Raw genomic sequence first — 23,603 nt, forward strand, 5'->3', positions numbered from 1 at the left:
GCCATAATACTATACAATATTTTGCAGCTTCTAAGATGCACCTATACGCATGTGCTGATGTGAAACCTCATGCACGACCTTAGGTGGACAAGATAAGCTCCACTCTCCCCCTTTTACAGAAGAGAATACTGAAGCCCTGAGAGATAAAGTGGATCCCTCAAGGAAACTCAACTAGAAGGTCCTTGAACCAGGCCTGGAGGCCACGACTGATCTTGAATTACAGAGGTCCTATCCCTTCTCCTCGCCTGTACCTGCAGCTCTAGCTTCAGAACAAAGTAGCCAGTAAGTATGGGTTTCTAGAATTTAGCTCATGTTTAAAACTTTTTTTTTTTTTTGAGACGGAATCTCACTCTGTCTCCCAGACTGCTGTGCAGTGGCACCATCTCAGCTCACTGCAAGCTCCGCCTCCCGGGTTCATGCCATTCTCCTGCCTCAACCTCCTGAGCAGCTGGGACTACAGGCGCCCGCCACCACGCCCGGCTAATTTTTTGGTATTTTTAGTAGAGACGGGGTTTCACCGTGTTAGCCAGGATGGTCTGGATCTCCTGACCTTGTGATCTGCCCGCCTTGGCCTCCCAAAGTGCTGGGATTATAGGTGTGAGTTGTTTTTTGTTTTGTTTTGTTTTTGAGACAGAGTTTCGCTCTGTTGCCCAGGCTGGAGTGCAGTGGCCTGATCTCGGCTCACTGCAAGCTCCACCTCCCGGGTTCACGCCATTCTCCTGCCTCCGCCTCCCGAGTAACTGGGACTACAGGAGCCCGCCACCACGCCCAGCTAATTGTTTTGTATTTTTAGTAGAGACTGGGTTTCACTGTGTTAGCCAGATGGTCTTGATCATGTTTAAAACTTTTATATCAACTTGCATCTTCTCTGAAAAGAATTGGTCCAAGGCATGTGTGTATTTCAAATAAAAGGAGTTCTAATTTTGTAAACTTTATGAAATGAAACACCCTGAAGCATGTCTCACAAATGAGATTGAATTTACACAAAATCAAGAGATGGGGCTGGGAGACACTCTCTTATACTCTGACCTCTGGCAAGCCACTTCCTCACTCAGGAGTTTATTCTCAGCTCTTACAAGGGGGTGGGAGCCTGGATCTCTGGAGTCTTTCTCAACTCAAAGAAAAATGCTATAATCAATTATCTCTGGGCATTCAGCCAACATTGTTACATTCTCTCAATAACCCATTCTGTAGGCTTCAAGGGAAGGCAAAGGTATTTGTGGTTCACTGGAAGGAGGCCCAGGTGATCTCCCTCCAGGCCATGCAGGTGACCTCTGGACCTGAGTGTCCAGCCAGATAGAGCTGGGGGCATCAGGAAGGTAGGTAGGTTGCTGCTGAGTTTTCAGTTAAGTTGGTTGCCGTGAGCCAGAACATTGCGTAGACTCCTCAGACCCACATCACAAGCTGCTATTCCCAAACTATCACTTTGCAAGGACTCTGACCCTGGGCAACATCCCTTTCTCTTCATCTACAGAAAGTGATAATTATTGTGATTATGAGCTATTAATGTAATAATAACCAGCAGGCAATGGAGTGGCCCAGGGTACTGCCTGGGCCTCTGCTGTCACACAGGGAGGGAAGCTGGGCAGCCAGTTCCCCACGAGCACAGAGAGCTGCACCTCCGGCTCACCCAGAATCTGCCCCAGCAGGCGGTGCTTCAAGTACGTCCTCTGCAGAGCCACGTGACTAAGAGGGGAGGAAAGAAATCCGGCCAGAAGTTGGGCTGGTGGGAATTTCCAAACGAGAGCCCGTGTGCTGGGAAGGACGCGTTGGACGGAACTTCTCAGGGGTTTGTTCTGAAGAGTAATGAGTGGCACACCAAAGTCAAGATTTTTATTTCTTACTTTTCAAAAGCTGCATTGATGGGAACAAGCTCACAATACAAACAGTGGTGATTGCAATCACTCGCTGTTCCCATGGCAACAGACAAGATTAAAAGGGCAAACAACGAAGCTGGAACTCTCTTCAGATTAAACGCTCCCAATTTTAATTGCCAGGCAGCACACTGACACATGGAGTCCCCCGGCTCGCGGTTTAACAGGATCCAAACCTCTCCTCAGTTTCTAACTGGAGGCCATCAGGGACGACCACCTGGGCCCTCACTCCTCCCACCCAGAGCATGAAGCACAAGAAAGCATCAGGTTGCTCCTTGAATACCTCCAGCGATGGGGAACTCATTCCAACCGGCTGGACATGAAGGTTCAGTAATGGGTCAGTCTTAGCAATCAGGGGAGAAAACCATGAAGGCGTGGGTTCAGGCTGCTAAAATAAGAACCAAAAGGCAAAGGTTGATAATAGCATTAATTTTAATCAAATCTATGGTTTACGGAGGCATGGTTCTCAGTGTTCTACCCTTAACCACAGGGAGACAGCACCGGTAACTTACTTTCAGCAGATAATTCCTATGTGTCACACACGCAGCGCTAGTCAGTCTTTATGTGTGACCTCCCCTAACCCTCTCAACAGCCTGCAGCAAGCATTATTATAATTCCGATTTCGCAGATGAGGGGGCTGCAGCTTGGGGAGATTAAGGCCAAGGTCACACAACCAGCGGTGGCAGAACCAAGACAGAAACTCAGACCCATTCGACCTCAGAGCCCACGCTTTTGCTACCATTTTGCCCCTGGAGGAAGGAATCCGCTGGATTTGGAGACAGCTGCCTGGCAGGGGCAGGCAGTGGTGAGAAGGTGATGTCTCAGGGACCTCCAGTGGCATTGCCAAGTTGTTCTCTCTGAGCCTCCCCAAAAGGAAACTCCGGTCTTAGGGCTGCAGGCTCAGCTCGCCTCTCTGCCTGTGGCATCTGCAGGATGACATTGTTACCGTTGCCTTCTTGAGGTTTTTCTTGTTTGCAAGGCTCCAGCTTTGCCAGCTCGAGCTTCCTTCTCCCCTGAGCCATGAGTTCCCTCCTCTCACAGCTGCCCGGCGTTTGATCAGCCTGGCTCAAGCAATCTCTGCAGGTTCGGGGAGAAGCAGACCTTTGGAAAAGCAAAGGACTGGAGATTCAAACTGGATGAGATCTGGATTGTCCAGAGGGAGATCCGCGTAACGAGAATGGACAGGGGTGGCGGTCAGCAATCACAGAGCAAGGTCAACAGTGGCAAACGCTACAAGAGCAGAGCGGGGGCATCGCTGGTGATGTTGAGAGATGAGAAACATGGCTCTCCTCTTGGAGATCCTGGAAGGCTTCTTGCAGGAGGGGCCTTCTCAGTCACTCGCTCCCTCACCAAGGCAATATTGACTAAGTCCCCACAGACACTCTGCTAGGGGCTGCGGATCTGAGGATGAACAAAACATGGTCCCTGCAGGCTGGAATTTATCATCTGGTGGAGAAGACAGTCATCTATTAAACCTAGCAAAAAGCGCCCTAAAGGACAAAAAGAGGGCTCTAGGGTTAAGTAAAGCAAAGCAAACGATCGTGTCTTGGGGGTTCAGGGGAACTTCCTAAGAAGAGTAGCACTGGGGCTGGGATGGGGATGCTGAGGAGGTGCTAGATGGATGAAACTGATCAGGAGGGTGGCACTGGAAACGGACAGCACAAGCCAATGGGATAATGCGGGAGCCCCTGGTGAGAGCACTGTTTACACCGAAGAGGGAAGAGTCAAAAGAAATCAAGAAGGGATAGTGCAGTCCCCTGGGGTTTGTAACAGTAAGGTGCCCCTGCTATCCCTACATCAAAAGGAGAGAGCCTCTGAAGGGAACTGCAGGGAGAGAGGGCTGCTGGGACCAAGACATACAACCTGCCCAAGGTGGCCAGCAGGGGAGAACCTGGGGAGGCAAACACTGACCACGCTCTTTTCCCCACCGTTTGATCGCCTGCCAAGGCCTGCCTCTGGCCAAACCCAACTGGAAGCCAGAAAGCATAGGATCATCTAGATTAGGCTCACAGAGTCAACCTCGCAAGGGGCGGAGAGAAGTGGACAAGAATGGAGAGGCCCATGGATGCATCCAGCCCGAGAGAGGAGTGTGCACAGCCAGAGTGACCAGGTGCAACAATCTCTGCTCCTCCCCCAAAACCCCGTTAACATGACTGGGCAGACAAGGAGGAAGGAGAAAGGAGCAGCTGAGAGAATATGGCGAATGTGAGACAGGCGGGACAGTGACAACTGGCCCAGGAAATGAGAGAGAGTTCATTTCTACAGAAGCTTCAGTTGCTTTAGAGGGAAGATCAATGACAAGCAAATGTTAATCCTGCCGTGCCCCAGGAAGCTTCAGGAATTAGGAACATCTGGTAATGTTGAGGGTGGTGGCTCAGACCAAGGCTGAAAAAAGGAATTGGTGTCTCCCAGGTCTTGTCCTTCATCCCCAGCAGTCAGGGGCCTCACTTGCCCTCCCTGCAAGGTAGAAGCAATTGATTAGGGAATTGGACCAGGAGAGCTCCTGACTCAGGGATACAGGCACATCAGAGGGCCAGTGTGAGAAAGGATGCATCCTAAAGGCTAAGTTCTCCAGCTCCATCGGCTTGCTTGTTTGCCAGTCCAACACATATCTCCAAACAGGACACTGGATTATTTGTTTCTGGTGAAATAAAAGACCCATGAGAAAACCCCTACCAGATGCTGAAGTTGAGAGTCCCCCAAATGGCTGGGCCCCTGATCCTTTATTCTACAGTAAAGCCCCTCACCCATCAACAAGCCTAGCCCACCTGCAGAGAGTCCAACCAACCTTTTAGTGTCTCGCTCTTAAATACGCATGGGTTGGTGAGAATCTCTAGACATTTGGGGAAATTTTTCAATATAAGAGACCAAAACAGACATAGATAGAAAAAATACCTCTGCTGAAATAGAGCCAATACAGGAAGCAAAAGGAAAACTTCAAAGACCTTATAATGAATATCCTCAGGGAGATTAAAAAAGAGATATTGTTCCCATGAAACAAGAACAAGATCTCATAAGACAGAGGCAATCAGAAAATAAGAGCTCTTAGAAATTAAAAATACAGAGGCCAGGTGCGGTGGCTCACACATATAACCCCAGCAATTTGAGAGGCCGAGGGAGGCAAATCACCTGAGGTCAGGAGTTCAAGACCAGCCTGGCCAACATGGTGAAATCCTGTCTCTACTAAAAATACAAACATTAGCCGGGCATGGTGGTGCATGCCTGTAATCCCAGCTCCTCAGGAGGCTGAGGCAGGAGAATTGCTTGAACCCAGGAGGCAGAGGTTGCAGTAAGCTGAGATCATGCAACTGCATTCCAGCCTGGGCAACAGAAGGAAACTCTGTCTCAAAAAAATAAAAAGAAATTAAGTATACGGTATCAGTAATATGAAAATCAGTAGAAAGGTTTGAAAATGAAGTTGAACAAATATCCCAAAAACAGGACAGGAAAAAAGATGGTCAATAGGAAATAAAGAATATAAAATTGAGAATATCAATCTATGAGAGCCAATATTTAGCTGATAGGAGTCTCAGAGGGAACAGAAAAAAAAACATAAGAAAAATGATCAAAGAAATTCTAAATGAAATTTTATCCAAATCAAATGACAAGTATTTCCAGATTGAGTGGGTTTACTGAGGGCCCACAGCAAGGAAACTAAAAGGCCCACCAAAGCATGTTACCATGTGTATTAGCTCATTCTCAAGAGACATACCTGGGACTGTGTAATTTATAAAGAAAAAGAGGTTTAATGGACTCACAGTTTTGCGGGGTTGGGGAGGTCTCAGGAAACTTACAGTTACAGTGGAAGGGGAAGCAAACATGTCCTTCTTCGTATGACGACAGCAAGGATAAGTGCTGAGCAAAAGGGGGGAAAGCCCCTTGTAAAATCATCAGATCTCATGAGAACTCACTCACTATCATGAGAACAGCATGAGGGTCACCGCCCCCATGATTAAATTACCTCCCACCTAGTCCCTCTCATGACGTGTGGGAATTATCAGAACTACGACACAAGATGAGATTTGGGTGGGGACACAGTCAAACCATATCACCATGAAATTTCAGAATATCAAGAATAAAGATTGCAAAAGCTCCTAAGAGGAGGAAAACAGTCACATACAAAGGGTCAAGAATACTAATGACTTTTGTATATGTTATGTATTGAATTGTGCTCTCCTCAAATTCATATGTTGAAGTTTTAACACCAAAACCTCAGAAGGAGGCCTTATTTGGAAACAGTCTTTGCAGATGTAACTGGTTAAGATGAGGTCACATTGGAGCAGGCTGGGCCCCTAATCCAATACAATTGGTGTCCTTATATAGAAGAGAAATCTAGACACAGGCATGCACACAGGGGGATGCTATGTGAAGATGAAGGCAGAGATTAGGGTGATTCAGCAGAAGCCAGGGAAAATCAAAGAGAGCAGCAAACCTCTAGCAGCTAGGAGAAAGGCGTGGAACAGATTCTACCTTACAGTCCTTAAAAGGGACTGACCCTGCTGACACCTTGATCTTGGAATCATAGCCTCTAGAACTGTGAGACAATACATTTCTAGTTTTTTTTTGTTTTGTTTATTTGTTTGTTTGTTTTAGTGGAGGGAAAACACTTGGATTTTTTTGAGACAGGGTCTCCTTCTGTCTCAGGCTGGAGTGCAGTGGAGCAATCACCTCAACCTCCTGGGCTCAAGCAATTCTCCCAACTCAGCCTCCCAAGTAGCTGAGACTACAGGCACACACCACCGTGCCCGGCTAATTTTTGTATTTTTTGTAGAGACAGGGTCTCCCTATGTTTCCCAGACTGGTCTCAAACTCCTGGGTTCAAGCAATCTTCCCACCTCAACCTCCCAAAGTGCTAGGATTACAGGCATGAGCCACCACACCCAGCCAAATTTATGTTGCATAAACCAACCAGCTTGTGATACTTCATTACAGCAGCCCTAGGGAATGAATATATTATGTGAACAAATGAAGTGACCATAAAGAGCCACTTCAAAATTCTGAAAGTCATCTCTAATCTAGAATTCTATAACCAGCCAAATATCAGTCAAGTGTGAAAGCAAAATAAAGACATTTTCAGACATGTAAGATCTCAAAAAATAAGAATACCTACCATGCACCTTTTCTCAGAAAACTACTGGAGGATGTACTACACCAAACAAAGGAGTAGATCATGAAAGAGGAAGACTTAAGTTCCACGAAATAAGGAATATAACACACAGGAGGCAAAAAGATGTCCCAGAATTGCAACTAGGCAGGAAGCCTGAAGACCAAGTAGTCCAGACTAGAACAGTAGAATGTAAAAGGACCAGAATCAGAAGGAAAAACATTAAAAACAGAGACATTAACTAATTATTGACCATATGGAAAATAATATTGAGAAGAATTTTACAGTATCAAAGGAATATCTAGAAAACGTCACTGACTGATGCCTAGAAAACTCGGCAAATGCATTGTTGGACAATGATTTATTGAGCACCTTCTAGATGCCTGGCATCATTCTAAGCACTGGGAACACAGCAGTAAATAAAGCAGATAAAAATCCCTGCCCTCATGCAGCATATGTTCTAGTGAAGGAAATCAGACAATAATGGAAATAAGTGAAATCTATAGCATATTAGATGATCACTGTGCTACAGAGAAAAGTAAAATGGGAATGGGGATGCCAGCATGAGGTTTGAGGTTCAGTTTTAGATAGTCAGGGAAGGTACCACGGCAAAAGTCCTGAAAGAGGGGAAGGAGAAAACCATGCAGATACCTGGGGAAGCAAATGCATAGCAACTGCAAAGTTTCTGCAAAGGGAGCATACCTGGCAGGTCAGGAAACACCAAGGAGGCTTGTGTGGCTGCAGTGGATTGAACCAGAGAAGGAGATTTGCATTGCAATAGAATAGAAGCGTGACATGATCTAACTTACCTTTTAAAACAGTCACTCCAGCTTTTGTGCTGAAATAGACTGTCAGGGAACAATGGTGGAAGTAGAGAGAGACCAATTATGAGGCAGATTGTAAACATCTGGATGGGAGTCAATGGTGGCATGGGCTAAGGCACTAGCAGTCAGAGAAGGTAAGAGACAGATTGTGGCTGTGTTTTGCAGGTAGAGGTAATGAGAATTTGCCAAGATTGGATGTGGAGTGTAAGAGCAAGCAGAGCATCAGAGGAACTTCAAAGCTCCTCGTCTGAACAGTTGCAGGCTGGAGTGACTGGTAGCTAAGCTAGAGAAAGATGCAGGTGAATATTGTGGGGTGGTGGAGAGCATAGAGGTTGTGCTTTAGGCATATTAACAAAGCTTATCAGACACCTGTGATGGTTGATATTAGGTGTCAATTTGACCGGATTGAAGGATGCCTAGATGGCTGGTAAAGTATTGTTTCTGGGTGTGTCTTTGAGGGTGTTACCAGAGAAGACTGACATTTGAGTCAGTGAACTGGGAGAGGAAGACCCACCCTCAGTGTGGGTGGGCACCATCCAATCAGCTGCCAATGCAGCTAGCACAAAGCAGGTGGAATAAGATGGGATAGCCTTGCTTGCTGAGTCTCCTGGCTTTCATCTTTCTCCTGTGCTTGATGCTTTCTCCTGCTCCTCCTGCCCTTGGACATCAGACCCCAGTTTCTTCAGCCTTTGGACTCTGGGACTTGCACCAGTGGCTTGCCAGGAGCTCTTGGTCCTTTGGCCACAGACTGAAGGCTGCACTGTCAGCTTCCCTGGTTTTGAGGCTTTTGGACTTGGACTGAGTCACTACCACCTTCTCTCTTCCCCAACTTGCAGACGGCCTACTGTGGGACTTTGCCTTGTAACCATGTGAGCCAATTCTTCTTAATAAACTCCCTTGCATATATAGATAGATCCTACTGGTTCTGTCCCTCTGGAGAACCCTGACTAACACAACACCCAAATGAAGAATCTGAGGTCATTGCGTACAGAGGTCTGGAGCACAAGGTAGAGGTGTGGGCAGAGAAGGGAATATGGAAGTGATCAGTACGTTCTTGGTATTCAAAGCCACAGAGACAGGATGAGATTGAACAAAATAGGAAGAAAATGAAAACCCAAACAACTACGAGAAAAGAAGCCTCATCATAGCGTATCGCTGGCTTGACAGTGAACAACAGTTATAGAGTCATAATAATAGAAACACAAGACTGTTACTTAACCAAAATTGTGATGTCACTGTGCTGGGAAAATGGAAAAATGAAGATGGAAAATAAAGGAAGAGCTGGGAGGTAAGATCTAAGAGTGCCAATGCCTGGTCTTTATACTAGAAAAGAAACAGATCGTGTTGGAAATCTGTCACTCAAGACTGGATAGTAAAAGATACACCTGGTTCAGAGCAGGCTGAAAAGTGCCCTAAAAGAAAGCACTGCAATTCCCCTTCCGTGTGCGCTGAGCACCCTCAACAGCTCTGTCCAGACCTGCAGGTGGCCAGATCCCTGGGAGGAAAGCCGGGAGAGCTCTAGCTGGGTAAATGGCACATTTCTGGCAATGTGATTGTGTGTGTGCTGTAATTACTCAGCGATTGCAACTTCTAGCATTACTATTTAAGTAAACCTGTGTCAGGATACCGTGTTTGTTCAGCGGCCTAATACCACTACTGGACACACAGTTGAATAATTAAGCTGGAATTCATGTTTGGATATATATTAAAGGGTGTTATTAGTCCATTCTTGCATTGCTATAAAGAAATATCTGAGACTGGGTAATTTATAAAGAAAAGAGGTTTAATTGGCTCATGTTTCTGCAGACTGTACAGGAAGCATGGCTGGGGAGGCCTCAGGAAACTTACAGGCATGGTGGAAGGTGAAAGGGAAGCAGGCAAGTCTCAAATGGCTGGAGCAGGAGGAGGAGAGAGAGTGGGGAAGGTGCTACACGCATCTAAACAATCAGATCTCGTGAGAACTCTATTAGGAGAACACCATCAAAGGGACAGTGCTAAACTATTCATGGAGGATCCAGCCCCATGATCCAATCACCTCCCATGAGGCCCCACCTGCAACACTGGGAATTACAATTGAACATGAGATTTGGGTGGGGACACAGATCCAAGTCATATCAAAGGGATACTTTGGTTTTAAACACACCCTTTCTTCCATTACATGCTGATTTCCAGGAAGTTCATTCCCGAAAGAAGTACAACTTTTTTCCTGTGATTCTGTACTTTTTCAAGGCTACAAACAGTTCTACAAGAGAAAAATAAACTCCAGAACTGTCTGAAACAAAATGTTATTATGAACTGGCCACTCACTAAGATGAAGTGATGATGTGAGGTTTCAGATTTTATTAACTTAAACCATTTGGTAGATGGATTTTTTTTTAATGAAACACAGACCTGTGACCCATTGAGCTTTGCAGGGATAATGAACAGGAGATAACTGACTTTCTTCTTCCACTCTGTTTTCCAGCTTCACGTATTTCTTTAAATAGATGCTCATGTTTTATTTAGCAATTCTGCTTTTCCTTTATTCAAAACCAGGATGGGTGTTCCTTCCCCAAGTGAATTTTAACGCAGCTGCTGCAGGCTGCAGAATAAAACCCCACTGGAGAAAGATGCTCCATTAAAGTAAGATTGAAGCCAACATTGAAAATTGAGAGCTAATCTTTGTGTACCTTTCGAATGGATGCATTTTTTAAATTGGCAATTTGAAAAAGAATAAAATTGTTCAGAATATACAGTGCAATGGGAGAAAGCAGGTTGGGCAATATTATTTTAATTCTAATTAGATGCATTCCCCTGTTTGAGATTTACTTACAGAGCAATCTTAGTTTTAATGGAAAGAAATGCTTATTGATGAATTTGATGACTGCTATGGATTCTTACTTGCCTTTGGCGGCTACAGGATGAAGCCTTACAAAATGGGAAGTTAGGGATCCAGGCATAGAGTCCTTCTTCCTTGCTACCAACTGGAACTCTTGTGCCCAGAATGCAGTGGAATTTACTAAGAAATGCTAAATAGCTGTTTCTCTCTCTCTCTTTCTCCCTCTTTTTAGAGAGAGGATCTTTCTTTCTTTCTAGAGACAGGATCTCACTCTGTCACCTAGGCTGGAGTGCAGTGGCTATCATGGCTCACTGCAGTCTAAAATTCCCGGGTTCAAGCAATCCTCCGGCTTCAGCCTCTTGAGTAGCTAAGACAATAAGCGTGTGCTACGATGCCTGGCTCTTTTTTTTTTTTTTTTTTAATGTATTTGTAGAGACAGGATCTCACTATGTTGCCCAGGCTGGTCTTGAACTCCTGGCCTGAAGTAATGTTACTTTAATTTAGATGTCCTGGGTAGTCCAAAGATAACTGGGAACTAATTTTTCACCATGTTGAGGGACTGCTTGGAATTGCACCTGGAAGGCAACGATGTCATCAGCAGACAGCCCATGGCTTACCTATCACAAGGGTACCTGGATATTCTCATTCTGGAAGTATGGGGTCCTCTATGTGGGATTTAAATGGCTTTGCTGATCTGATTCGTGGCAATGTGAGTAGGAATACATGGACTGATATGGAAAGTATCAGTCTTGAGTAGTTTGAAAGTCAAGAATCTCATATGTTAAGGAGTAAAACATTTTGTAGGAGACCATTGAAAAATGGAAGGACAAGGATGAAGATACAGATATAAGCAGGATGAGAGAGAAAGGCAGAGATGTCATGTTAACTGAAGCATCTGTTTACATGGCCTATGAAGGAAGTGAACCCAGATAAGAGATTCACTGGGGGATGAAGCTCAGGCCAAATCCTCGGCCTTGGTTTTCCCCTGGGTGTTGCTGCCCTCTAAAAGCTGCAACTGAAACGGAAACGAATCTGTCAGAGATGTTTCTCTCCATCTGAGGGCTGTTCTTTTCCCCTGAGACCATCACCTTCATATATACCACCATACTGAATTCGTTTTCAATGGCTATTCTAACAAATGTCCACAAACTTACTGGCTTAAAACAACACAAATGTATTATCTTATAGTTCTGGAGCTCAGAATCCCAAAAGGGGTCTCACTGGGCTAAAATCAAGATGTTGGCAGGGCTGCATTCCTTTCTGGAAGCTCTAGGACTGAATCTTTGTCCTTGTTTTTTCCAGCCTGACCACATTTCTTGGGGGAGTCCTTTCCCTGATGCCATCTCTCTGGTTCTCCCTTAACCTCTTCCCCTTTTAAGGACCCTCAGGATTATGTTGGATCCACCCAACATATATTCCTACCTTAAGGTCAGCTGATTAGAAAACTTAATTCCAACTGCTACCTTAATTCTCCTTTGCCATGTAACCTGCCCTACTTGCAGGTTCTGGGGATTAGGACATCGGCATCTTTGGGAGGCCGTGATTCTTGCCTAACATGGAGAATTCCAGTTCCTCAATAATGGGGTCTGGACCACGCCTCCCTCAAAGAAGTAGCTGAACCAGATATGGAGATGGGAAAGAGGACTTCTGGTGGCAAGTTCTACTGATGCTACTGACTGACACACATGACTCTATCCATCTAGCGTCTCATCTGAAAGCCTAACAAAGGGATTCACCATGAAAAAAGAAAAACAAGATGGTATAAGGTGAACACAAAAAGAGAGTAAATGCACAAGAGAAGGATTTTTTTTATTTATTACACTTGAAGTTCTGGGATACATGTGCAGAACGTGCAGGTTTGTTACATAGGTATACACGTGCCATGGTGGTTTGCTGCACCCATCAACCCATCATCTACATTAGGTATTTCTGCTAATGCTATCCCTCCCCCAGTCACCTGACCCCCCAAGAGGCCCCAGTGTTCCCCTTCCTGTGTCCATGTGTTCTCATTGTTCAATTCCCACCTATGAGTGAGAACATGCGGTGTTAGGTTTTCTGTTCTTGGGTTAGTTTGCTGAGAATGATGGTTTCCAACTTCATCCACATCCCTGCAAAGGACATTAACTCATCCTTTTTTGTGGCTGCATAGTATTCCATGGTGTATATATGCTACATTTTCTTTATCCAGTCTGTCGTTGATGGGCATTTGGGTTGGTTCTAAGTCTTTGCTATTGTGAACAGTGCCACAATAAACACCCCCAAAGCCTTCTTCGTTCCTTTCAACACCACGTCTCCCCATAATCAGGTGCAGAACATCAGACACGAATCAACATTCTTACTTTGCCTCTCTGAGCCTCGGTTTCCACATCAGTATGATGGGGGAATAACACCTGGTATTAGCAGGGTTACTGGTGATACCCTAGTAAGAAGGCAAACCCGATTGGTTGAAGAGTTCAGCACTTTTTGCACTATGTGCTACATTTATCATAGGCATTGACTTCACTGTCCTGATAAGAGCCTTGATTTCCTCATCTGGAAACTGGGGATAATAATAATTCTCTATCTCATAGGGTGGGGAGGGCAGCTGGTACTTGCTTCTGGTAGGTCCCTTCTTTCAAACAAGTCACCCTCTGATGATCTGTCATTGCCTCGTTGTCAATTTTCCGTCTCTCACACACACGCACTTCCCGGCCTCCTTCCTTCTGCCCACAAGCAGGTATGGACTTCCCCTTCCATGGTGGAGCATCCATGAGCCAGTTCTCCACTCCCCTTCATTGGTGAGCTCCCCTAACCCACGGCCTCCACTGCTCACCACTCCTCCCTCACTTACCAATGTTTGCATTCTGTCTTTGGTCTGAAGCTAAGCTCCAGATCCCTCCCATGCCAACATGGCCTTGTAGCTCTCATTCTTCCTCACTTTTCCACATTTGACTTGGCATGAGGCCACCTTCTCCTCCAGGTAAGACCACGCTAGGTCTTCAGCCTGACCAAGATCCCCACTGGATTCTGAACTCCAGTGAGATCAAGACATAATCTGTCTCTCCCCGACCTCCATAAACCCAGGGCCTAGGATCCTGGAACGCAGCAGGCTTTTAGCACCGCCCAACATGAATGAAGGGACAAATGAATTCATCCAAGAGTTCATCACTCCTGGCCAGGCACGGCGGCTCACGCCCGTAATCCCAGCACTTTGGGAGGCTGAGATGGGAGGATCACCTTAGATCAGGAGTTCAAGAACAGCCTGGCCAACGCGGTGAAACCCCGTCTCTACTAAAAATACAAAAATTAGCTGGGCGTGGTGGTGGGTGCCGTAAACCCAGCTACTCAGGAGGCTGAGGCAGGAGAATTATTTGAACCTAGGAGGCGGAGGTTGCAGTAAGCCAAGATCGTACCACAGCACTCCAGCCTGGGTAACAGAGCAAGACTCTGTCTCTAAACAAATAAATAAATAAAATCATCACTCCCTGTAGCTGGGCTGATAAAACCTAAAATTCCACTCTGGTTCCCTTGAGGGAGATGTTGAGAAACCACCACATGCTGGTGAGGAGAACCAGCCAATCACGGAGCAGGCAGCTCTGTGAGATCCCATCGGGGACCTCTGGGCCCTATCTGTCCTATGTCCATCCCGTGAATGACCCACACATGTGGGGAGTGATCACTCATAAAGAAGGGGCCAAGGGTAATTGGACCTGCGTCTGCTCTGCCACAGACCTGCTGTGTGACCTTGGGAAAGGCCCATCTCCCACAGGGTCTGAGACTCTTCTCCCTCAGGACCCGAGGCGGGCAGCCTGCCCATTTGGTTCTATGGGTGTTTTCCTTACTAAAAGGATGGGGGCCTGAACTCACCAGGGGAATCCTCAGTCAGATCACAGCCCCTGGGAAGTGGTGGGAAAGCAGGTGTTTGGAGGAAAGGATCAAGGCGGGCACCCTAAGACCCCACACCCAAGGAACACCGGAGTTCAGGCTTTATCCAACGTGCTCCCTCCTAATAGTTGGGAGGGAAAAGGCCTCTGGCGTCAGGTCAGAGAGGGAGACAGGCCATTTCTACTGTTCCAAAGAATAGAGAAGTGGGCTCCAGTCTGACAGACTGCAGTACGATGGGGAGGCTCTGGTTGCTGACTTCGTCCCTCCACCAACAAGAGCTGCAGCTGGTTTTACCCTGAATTACCCAGGAACAAGCACATCTTTCTACAAAGAGGACTCAAAGTGCTAAATGCAAATTGCAATCCCAGCTTTGGCATACTGGACTCCAGTGGAGCCTCTTGCACTCTGTGTGTACCCACTGTACATAGGAGTGTACTGCCAGCCCAAATAATCCCGCCCTGCCATTGGAATCTATGCCCTTATAGGAGGAACGTCTCCCAGTCTATCCTACCACATCCCAAATAAAAGAGCAGGACTCCGTGACCTCGAGTGCCAGTATTCATCACAGCACACTAACTACTGTAACCAACCACATGAAAGATCTCAAAAGACTGTATTGACTGGAAATAGTACAGGCTTTTCTCTGATTCGTGTAACAGTTTTAAGAGTAGACCCTCGGTAATCTCGGCACTTTGGGAGGCCAAGGCTGGCAGATCACACGAGGTCAGGAGTTTGAGACCAGCCTGGCCAACATGGTGAAAATACATCTCTACCAAAAATACAAAAAATAAATAAATAAATAACAGCCAGGCATGGTGGCTCACGCCTGTAATCCCAGCACATTGGGAGGCTGAGGTGGGCAGATCACCTGAGGTCAGGAGTTCCAGACCAGCCTGGCCAACATGGTGAAACGTCATCTCTACTAAAAATACAATAACAAAAATAAAAATAGCCGGGCTTGGTGGCATTCATCTGTAATCCTAGCTACTCAGGAGGTTGAGGCAGGAGAATCAAAGGAACCCGGGAGGTGGAGATTGCAGTGAGCCAAGATCATGCCATTGCACTCCAGCCTGGGCAACAGAGCAAGATCCTATCTCAAAAAAAAAAAAAATAGTAGACCCTCGGGTGTCCAGGCTTTCTCCATGCTAGGGTTCCACTGTCTCACATAAAGGGCCTCACTGATACTTTGGCATCATCAGTCACCAGGTAGGAAGGAATTGAGCGAAGGGCTGCTGGGGCCAAGCCTTAAGTGGCATGCGTCGCTTCCACACCCACTCTCCCTGCTGGTGCTCAGGCTCAGGGGCCCACCTAACTTCAAGGGAGCTGGGAAACACAGGCCAGCCCTGTCCAGGGATCAAAGAAAATGGCTTTGCTGACCACTTATCTAGTCCATCGCAAGTTTCCTTCCAGCATAGTTCCAGGTTCTCGAGCTGCTTTGAATGCTCCCTGGCAATAACCAAGCTTATTTACTCATCCTCCATAATGGGGGCTCCTCACTAAGGAAGGAAAGCAATTAAGTGGCACACCCCAAGAGGTCCCCACCTCTAAATCCCTAGCTAATCCTCCATTCCCATTCCGGCAGCTTTCCTGGGAAGCTGCTTCCACACACTGTCAAAAATTGGTTCCCATTGAGGGCAGCTGTTCTTAAATTAACCAAAACAAGGCTTAGAGGAGAAGAAACATTTGGAGAGACAGCTGATGGCTTCATTGAATCAGAGGAAGCCTCTTTGCTGCTGCCATCCCGCTGCCAAGCCTCTGCTCCCGATGGGCCAAAGGACATCTTTCATGTTCTTCCCTCAGATCTGAACTTGGGGCCGTTTGCAAGTCCCGGAGATGGGGGCTTCTGATGCTGGCCCCAAGAACGGACTGGGCAGCCCTGAGGGTCCAGCCAAAGATGCAACATCCAAGAACAAGAAAAGGCATTTCTAAGAGACAAATGCAAAACTGTCAGCAGGATGAGTACAAAGTTTTGAGATCAGTGTCACTTGCCTTGCTTAGAATTCCCCAAAGGGGTCCTGAAAAGGAGCTGAGAAAGAACTGAAGACTCAGTGTTGGCTGTTTGCAATATTTATCACAAAAAAAAGGACGTCTGTGAAAGGTCATGGTGTTCACACTGACACAGAGTATGCAGCAGGCTCCCTGAGGCTACGCATCCCTCACTCCCACACTGGCAGAAGCTGCCAGGGCTACGAGAAGGCTGTGAAAATTCACTCTCATCTATAGCCAGGAAGTGGAGGTTCTGCCAGAATACAGAGGGCACCTGAACACAGGACACCCAGAAGGTAATGGAAGGCCAGGAATGCCGGGGTGCAGCCAAGGGGTGTGCAGAAGTGACCCCAGGGTGGAAGCATGTATAATGATTCTAAGAACAGGGGCCGGGCACAGTGGCTCACGCCTGTAATCCCAGCACTTTGGGAGGCCAAGGCGCGGGGATCACAAGGTCAGGAGATCGAGACCATCCTGGCAAACATGGTGAAACCCCCGTCTCTACTAAAATACAAAAAAAATTACCTAGGCATGGTGGCATGCCCCTGTAGTCCCAGCTACTCAGGAGGCTGAGGCAGGGGAATCACTTGAACCCAGGAGGCAGAGGTTGCAGTGAGCCGAGATCGCACCACTGCACTCCAGCCGGGCAACAGAGCAAGACTCCGTCTCAAAAAAAAAAAAAAAAGAAAAAAAAAAAATATATATATATATAGAAGCCACTGGAGTGTATTGTCATGGTCAGCCCTTCAAGGGACCTTATGTGCATTGACTCATTGAAGCCTCTGACAACCCCTTGAAGTAGCAACAGTTATGATCTCTATTATCCAAATGAGGAAACAATTGCTCAGAGAGGTTAAGTAACTTGCACAAAAGCACACAGCTGGTGAGTAGTCAAACTGGGTTAGGAATCCAAGCCCACCCGATTCCAAAGCCCTTTCTGTTAGCATTCATTCTATTTTGACCTCTGATGTGGCCTTAGAGATAACAAGACAGATACCTCCGAGACCATCTCTGAGGGAAACCCTGAGTAGCCATTATCACCAATGAGTAACAGCCACAGTCGGCTTTAATTTGACAACCAAACCAATGATAGCAATGGCCTCAATGTCCCATGCAAGAGGACCACTGAGGGGCTAGGCACGATGGCTCATACCTGTAATCCCAGCACTTTGGGAGGCCAAGGCAGGTGGATCACCTGAGGTCAGGAGTTTGAGACCAGCATGGCCAGCACGGTGAAAGCTGGTCTCTACTAAAAATACAAAAATAAGTTGGATGTAGTGGTGGGTGCCTGTAATCCCAGCTACTTGGGAGGCTGAGGCAGGAGAATCGCTTGAACCCAGGAGGCAGAGGTGGCAGTGAGCTGACACTGCGCCACTGCACTCCAGCCTGGGTAACAAGAGCAAAACTCCATCTCAAAAAAAGAAAAAGAGGAGGCAGAAGAGTCAGAGAAGGACATGTGACAACAGAAACCGAGGCTGGAGGGATGTGGCCACGAGCCAAGACATGCAGGAGCCTCTAGAAGCTGGGAAAGGCAAGGAACGAATTCCCCACTAGAGCCTCCAGAAGGAATGCAGTCCTGCCAAAAGGACTAAAGTCAACCAATCACTGATTCCAGTCCCAAGTGACCCATTTCAAATTTCTGAACTCTGGAACTAGAAGATAATAAATGTGGATATGTAGACTTGTTATAGCAGCAATAAGAAATCAGCACGGGCTGGGTGCAATGGCTCATGCCTGTAATCCTAGCACTTTGGGAGGCCGAGGCAGGCAAATCACCTGAGGTCAGGAGATCAAGACCAGCCTGAGTAACATGGCAAAACCCCATCTCTACTAAAGACACAAAATGAGCCGGGTGTGGTGGCGCCTGCGTGTAATCCCAGCTACTTGGGAAGTTGAGACAGGAGAATCCCTTGAACTGAGGAGACAGAGGTTGCAGTGAGCCGAGATCATGTCACTGCACTCCAGACTGGGCAACAAGAGCGAAACACCATTGAAACAAAGAAAAAAGAAAAGAAAAGAAAAAAGAAAAGGAAGGAAAAGAAAGGAAGGAAAGGAAAGAAAGGAAGGAAAGGAAGGGAAGGAAAGGAAAGGAGGGAAGAAACGAACTAGGCAGTGAGTGGCTGCAGAGGGCTGCCTAACAGAAGATCAGTGTATTAAATAGTCAGGACAGAAGACCCCCACTGACCCAAGGAAGAAAGCTGAGGGAACAAAAGCCCTGACCCCACTCTCCTCCAGCCCCAAATCTCCTACGGGGGCTTCCATGGGAAGAACCCACTAGAAGCCAGAGGGAGCCATCGGTGTATCACCCACAGGATCATCTTCCAGAGCAGGATGCAGGAAGGAGGGTGGAGAGTGGATTGAAGAGACCATCGGGAGACAACCAGCACAGCACGGCAGCTTGACCAAACTCTTTGCTTGCTAACGTATTAATTATCCAAGAGGAAGACGCTTCCTTGAGGAAGCTCAAGAGGGAGTCTTGAGCTGGGTCCCAAGAAGGAGGAGCACGACACCTGCACTCCAGCTGGAAATTAAGACTCACCCTACCCTTAGGACAGAATCCAAGAAGACAGACACAGATCTGGGGCACAGCAGATGGAAATCCCCCCAGAGCTTCCTGGGAAAGGGGTCCTTCAAGAGCCTAATAGCCATGCTGGAGGCCAGCCAGCAGGGTGACCAACCCAGAGACCACCACCCCTCATCCTATCTTAACCACCCAATCCCAGCCCTGGCCATCCCTCCTCAATGCCATGCCCTTCATGGATGAGATTCTGCTGGGTACAGAGAAAAGCCCAGGGTTCCAGGCATCAGCTGGACTGGCCATTGCTCCTAGTTTGGGCTCTGGCCAGCTGATACTGTCCAGTGTCAGATCTGGACATCCTCAGGCCCTGCCCTCAGAAACTAACATTTACAGATCAACTTAGTTCAAACACAGCCTCAACACTAGCCAATACGGTGACTGCAAATTAGAAAAAGGTACCCCCTTCCTCAAAACACTTTCTTGCCATCTATTTGGAACCTGTAGTAACTACACATAGCTAAGATAGATAACAATGAAATTGTGGGAATAGGGGGTGGAGGAGAGAGTGCTGGAATTGTTCAATGCACAACCTGCACAACTGTAAGTGGCCACCATTCCCAAACTCCCTCCACCATGTTAGGGGACTTCCACTGCACCAGCATCTTACATGGGCCTCTTCTCTTCCAATGCTGCTCTCCTGACGAAACTATTACAGTAGTCTCCAAATTGGTTTCCCCCTTTCAATGCAACCTTACACCTACCACAGAGTCATCTTTCTAGAATATTCATCTGATCATGTCCCTTGCCAGTGGAAGCCCTTCAGTTCCCCTGGATCTGGTCCTGTTCAATCTTGGCAGCTTTTTCTCCTATGACTCTTGTCCTATACAGGTACATACTGGCCTCCACCTGGGCTCTCTCTGAGCCCTACCCTGGCCACAGACTCGCCTCATATTCAGTGCCTGCTCTGACCTTCAACCCACGTCCTAGGCAGGACAAATTCCAGGTCGGGTGCCAATAGCCCCCTCCCAAGTGAGGGCTGTGGCAACCTTGGACGATATGAGATGCCACTCTGGTCCAACTTCAACTCCCAGCCTCCCCATCCCAGCTGTGCCCTTACACTTTTTACCTCTTCTCCTGTCTGGGCCACTCCCATTCGTCAGGGACAATGAGCCCCACCTGCACAGGCTGAGGATCCTTCTCGAGTCCCACCCCCCACCACCCCCGGCTCCCGGCCCCCGGCCCTGGCCCTGCTCAGGCTCCCACAGGTGGAAGAAGCAGTTTCCCAATATAAGGAGGGCCAGTCCTCAGGTGTGCTGTCTCCGGTCTGGGCAGGAGTGGCAGCAGGGACCAGGCTGCAGTGTTCTGAGGACCATCAGTAATTCCTCTTGCTCAGAGACAAGGGCAACCTTGGTGCCTCTGTTCCAATCACCCAGAGAGAGGCTCACTGTGGCTGCATAATTAATACTCTCATTGGGGGTCACTCGACTCCAACAGTCCTTCAGGGAGTGTTGGGAGGTGGAGACATGACATAGGGGAAAGACAGGGAATGATGGGGTACAGCCTGTCACCCAGGCTGTACATCCCTGGGGTTGCAGACGCTGGCCCTGGGAGGGCCATTCCCCAGTGTGGGAGGGGCTGGCAGAACAGGGCCAAGCCGTGGTGTTCAGGGCCCGGGAAAATGTTATCTAAGATGGAAATACACATCTATATCAGAAATTCGAGTCACCCCAAATTCAGCATGTCCCACCACGCTGGCTGCCTAGTCTTGCACAATCCCGTGACAGAAATACCACCCCAGCCAACAAGAGCCACCTGCTCTCTCGGCTTCCCTTCTGGAACCAGTGTCCAGCCACAGGGCTCTGGGACGGCCCCATGGGTACGCACCCTGGCTCTCCCCATCTGGTTGACAGTTGAGGGTGGGAAGGGGTTGGAGGGAGAGAGGATAAGACAGTGCCCCTAAGAACAGGGACCAAACCAGGACTATTTTGGGTTGAATTGTGTCCTCCCCACAAAAGATATGTTGAAGTCCTAAGCCCTAGAACCTCAGAATGTGATCTGATTTCGAAACAGGGTCTTTGCAGAGATAATCCAGTTAAAATGAGGTCATTTGGGTGTAGGTGCTAACGCAATATAAGTGTCCTTATAAAAAGAAGGAGTTTGGGCACAAAGACAGTCACAGAAGGAAGACAATGTGAGCAGATACAGGGCGAAGACAGCCATCTACAAGCCACTGCACGCCTGAAGCTACCGGAAGACGAAGAGGCCAGAGCAGACGCTTACCTGGGATCTTCAGAGCCCTGGCGACACCTTGATTTCAGACTTCCCATCTTCAATTCTGTAAGACAAGAAGCTTCTTAGTTTGTGGCTCTGTAACTGCAGCCCTAGGGCACTAAGACAAGGGCCCACCCAGGTCTCAGTCTGGTCTTGGGGCTCCCTCGCCAGAGGGTCCTAGGACCCATGTCCAGGCTCGGGCACTTACAAAATGCCAAGGAAAGGCCGGGCGAGTGGCGCATGCCTGTCATCCCAGCACTTTGAGAAGTCGAGGCGCGTGGATCAACTGAGGTCAGGAGTTCCAGACCAGCCCGAACAACATGGTGAAACCCCGTCTCTACTAAAAATACAAAAATTAGCTGGGTGTCTGGACGCGGGGAGAGGACAAAGACGACTAAGATGGCGCATTTCCGGGTTCTTCATCACCAACTTACCCGCGCGCGGGAAAATGCAGCCCACACCCGGGAAAAATACAGACCAACTGCGCAGGCGCAACATGGCGTCCGATCGAGGAAACCGAAACTTACCTGGTCGCACCTACCGAACACCCCCGACACGCCCGTGTCCCGCCTATTGCCCTCCCACTCCCAAGCCTTAGACGGAAAAGCCGCTCCCGGCAGCCGTGCGGCACGAACTTCCTCAGCCCCTCCTCATGTGCGGACCTAGGAACCTCGCCGGAGAAGGCGGGAGCGACTTCCTCGGCCTCCGCCGGAGACGGGTGAACCTCGCCGCCTTCCTCCTTCACATTGGCTAGCTAATAATGCTTTTTTTACCTTGCCTACTTGCCTCAACTCTGGCGCCTGCTCCAGTGGTCGCATAAAACAAATCACTGGGCATGGTGTCAGGTCCCTGTAATCCCAGCAACTCAGGAGGCTAAGGCAGGAGAATCGCTTGAACCCGGGAGGCAGAGGATGCAGTGAGCCAAGATTGCACCACTGCACTCCAGCCTGGGCGACAAGAGTGAAACTTTGTCTCAGAAAAAAATAAAAGAATAGAAAATGCCAAGGAAGACTTTCCAAAGTGCAGGAGGCCCCTGAGGCTCAGGCCCAGGGAAGGACGCCCCGGCCTTGGTCTAAGGATGGGTAAAGGGTCAGGCAATATTTCAACAGAGAAAGTGACATTGGCATCAATGGGGCCTCGTGACCACCTCCAGGGATGGTTCTCAGCCACTATCCCCCAGAACTTCCCATCCTTCGGGTGGCAAGCCTGACAGTTAGCAAAAAGACCCACCTTTCCGCAGCCTCACCTGGGACCACGGTAAGCCACAGTCCCAGTCTGCGTGGGTCTAGGGGAGCTGCCCAGCCACAGGATGCTCAGTGCAAAAGCCAGGAGCATCCTAAGCAAACTGGGGCTGGTTTGTCCCCCTGCATGCAGCCTCGCTCTGCTCCCCGGGGCCTGCCTGCAGGAGATTCACAAGGAAAACAGTGCCAGCTCCTCACCCGGCAGTGCCTCCACCCCTTGCAAGTGACACAGAATCAGGGCTCCGTCCCCTTCACCCGGCAGCTCCCTAAGAGCCCTCCCTATATGCCCAGGTCACTCAAAGGGGTTAGGAGCTGCCACACCCCCTCACCTTACCCTGGAGGAGGTGTGGGCCCCACAGCCCCCAGGCTCTGCTTACTGTCCAGGTTCAGGTCACCCTCCTCATCCTCACCTCAACAGCCTGCTCTGCGGTGTCCGCTTTCCCTGCCTGTCCCCCTCGCCCACTCCCCACAATGGCAGGTCAGCCTCTGTGAATACAGGTCTGATCAGGCCACTCTCCAGCTAACAGCCTGCCCTGGTTTCCCATTGCTCTCAGGATCCTCATGATGCCACCTCAGCCTTTGCAGCCACGAGCCTTCTTGAAACAAGCATCCTGCCCTTTGCTTCCGTCACTTCCAGTCCATCCATTTCCCGGAGAGGCCATCCCAGTGCTCAGGCCGGCGGGGAGGGGGGCCCATTTCACGCTCCCCCAGTGCCCTGGGCCTTCCCACAGAGCCCTCATCGCACCTGCAATGGTGGGAACGATGGTGGCTGTGGCTTTCTTCAACGCACCAAGACGATGATTAATGACCCTCAGAGGAAGACCATCAGGATCACACCTCTGGTTGAACCCATGGGCTCATGGGCCCTTGCAGTGAGAGAACACACATTATGGCAACCGTGGGCGTCCCAGTAAGAGAGTGCCAGAAAGAACCTATCATCGGTTTGGGCTGATGTTATATGCCCTGAGAGAGAAGGTAAGGGAGCAGGGCTTTGCTCTGGGTGGAATGCTGTCAAGAAGGAGGGATAACTGATTGGAGAGCTTAATCAATCTCATCCAGCTGGAGGAAGACCAGCCCACAGCTGAAACTGCCACCAGCAAAGT

The 23,603-nt window shown here is 48.5% G+C and overlaps 1 long non-coding RNA gene across 1 annotated transcript; it reads right to left on the minus strand.

The window, feature by feature from the left end:
- Positions 1-828: 828 nt before the first annotated feature.
- Positions 829-21,671, minus strand: LOC139359429 (uncharacterized). Its single transcript, XR_011615343.1, has 3 exons — positions 21,468-21,671; positions 21,269-21,323; positions 829-3,275 (listed from the first exon to the last, which is right to left on the minus strand). It is a non-coding gene; the product is annotated as an uncharacterized lncRNA (long non-coding RNA).
- Positions 21,672-23,603: the final 1,932 nt, after the last annotated feature.

The sequence above is a fragment of the Macaca nemestrina genome, chromosome 17 (assembly GCF_043159975.1).
Source record: "Macaca nemestrina isolate mMacNem1 chromosome 17, mMacNem.hap1, whole genome shotgun sequence".
Classification (NCBI taxonomy): domain Eukaryota; kingdom Metazoa; phylum Chordata; class Mammalia; order Primates; family Cercopithecidae; genus Macaca; species Macaca nemestrina.